Below are 2,500 nucleotides of genomic sequence, written 5' to 3' on the forward strand. Positions count from 1 at the left end.
AACACCAGCTAGAGGTTTACTAAACACTAACTATAGGCTTTACTAAACAGAAATGTTTTAAGTTTAGTTTTAAAGGTGGAGGTGGTGTCAGCCCCCTTAACCCAGATTGGAAGTTGGTTCCATAGTAGTGGCGCCTGATAGCAGAACGCCCGCCCTCCAAATCTACATTTAGATACTCTAGGAACTACAAGTAAACCTGCACTCTGAGAACGGAGAGCTCTGACAGGAACATAAGGCACTATCAGGTCTTGCAAATAATGCGGAGCTAAGCCGTTTTGGGCTTTATACGCAAGTAATAAAATTTTAAATTGGATTCTGAATTTTACGGGTAACCAATGGAGCGACGCTAATACTGGAGAGACGTGGTCTCTCCTGCTAATTCCTGTCAGTACTCGTGCTGCTGCATTTTGGATCAGCTGGAGCCTATTCAGCAAATTACTGGGACATCCTGCTAACAACACATTACAGTAATCTAGTCTAGAAGATACAAACGCATGAACTAGTTTTTCTGCATCACTCTGTGAGAGGATTTTCCTAATCTTTGCAATATTACGGAGATGGAAAAAGGCTATTTTACAAACCTGATTGACATATGGTTTAAACGACAAATCCTGATCGAAAATAACACCAAGATTTCTCACAGTTGCACTGGAAGCCATCGCAACACCATCTAATCCCTTCCTAAGATGCTCTGGACCAAGAATGATAACCTCTGTTTTATCTGAATTTAGAAGCAGGAAATTTCTGGACATCCAGTCCTTGATGTCCCTAAGACATGCCTGAAGTTTAACTAACGGTTCTGTTTCATCCGGCTTCATAGACAAATAGAGCTGCGTATCATCAGCATAACAATGAAAGTGTATGCCGTGATTCTGGATTATACTTCCCAATGGCTGCATGTATAAACTGAACAAGATTGGCCCTAGCACTGAACCCTGCGGAACACCATAACAGACCCTTGACTGTTCTGAAGAAACCTCATGTACATGAACAAACTGGAACCTGTCAGATAGGTATGATTTAAACCAACATAGAGCTGTCCCTTTAATCCCAACAACATGCTCTAACCTGTGCAGTAAAATGCCATGATCTATAGTGTCAAAAGCAGCACTGAGGTCCAGTAGAACCAGTATGGACACTAATCCCTTATCTGAGGCCATAAGGAGGTCATTCGTGACTCGAACAAGTGCTGTCTCTGTGCTATGATGCATTCTGAACCCTGACTGAAAGACTTCAAACAGATCATTTCTATACAAATAGTCACATAACTGGCTTGAAACTGCCTTTTCCAGAATTTTAGACACAAATGGAAGGTTGGAAATTGGTCTATAATTAGCTAAGGTGTCTGGGTCAAGAGAAGGTTTTTTAAGTAAAGGTTTAATTACTGCGACTTTGAAAACCTGTGGTACATATCCTAAACTTAGGGATAAGTTAATTTGGTCCAGTATTGTCGTACCAATAAGAGAAAAAATATGTTTGAATAGACGAGTCGGGATGGGGTCTAACATACATGTGGTTGACTTAGCTCCACTAACGAGTGAAGTCAGCTCAGGGAGGTCCACAGGACCAAAACAGTCCAGAGACAAGTCAGAGCCCAGGGAAGTCGCCAAAGCCGAAGAAACACCCACAACCGGCTGGCCGATTTCTTCTCTAATTCTCGCGATTTTACTGTTGAAGAAGCCCATAAAGTCCTCACTACTGAGAGCTGCAGGAATGCACGGCTCAACAGAGTTGTGACTCTTTGTCAGCCTGGCTACAGTGCTGAACAGAAAACGTGGGTTACTTTTGTTATCCTCTATCAACGTTGAATAATAAGCTGTTCTGGCTTTGCGAATGGCTTTTTTATATACTATTAAAATATCTTTCCATTCACAATAAGAGTCTACAGACCTACAAGAGTACCACTTCCTTTCCATTTTACGCACGTTTTGTTTCAACATGCGGATATCTGAATTATACCAGGGAGTTAAGCTCCTGTGGCTAGAAACCCTCCTTTTCAAAGGAGCAACTTCATCTAAAGCTGAATGCAACAAATCAGCAGTGTTACTAGCAAGGAAATCAACATCTGCAGAGGTAGAACCCAGGTCACTGGCCTCGACTACATCACTATTTCGCACTGTCGTAAGATAAGCAATGGCCTCCCTAAATTTAACAATAACTTCATCAGACAAACATCTGCTAAAATAATACCTCCTATTTTGCACTTCAACATCAACAAAATTAAATTCAAACGTTATTAAGTAATGGTCGGATAAAAGGGAGTTTACAGGTGACACCAACAGACCATCAGTTTCAACACCGTAGGTGAGAACGAGATCGAGAGTATGATTAAAACAGTGCGTCGGTTTATCCACTTTTTGTGAGATACCCATTGATTCTAGAAGAGAATCGAAGGCTAATTTAAGATTATCGCTTTCAACATCCATATGAATGTTAAAATCACCCACTATGATGAATTTATCTGTGCTGATCAATAATCCAGAAAGGAAATCTGAAAATT

The sequence above is a fragment of the Cololabis saira genome, unplaced genomic scaffold, assembly GCF_033807715.1.
Source record: "Cololabis saira isolate AMF1-May2022 unplaced genomic scaffold, fColSai1.1 scf045, whole genome shotgun sequence".
Taxonomy (NCBI): Eukaryota; Metazoa; Chordata; class Actinopteri; order Beloniformes; family Belonidae; genus Cololabis; species Cololabis saira.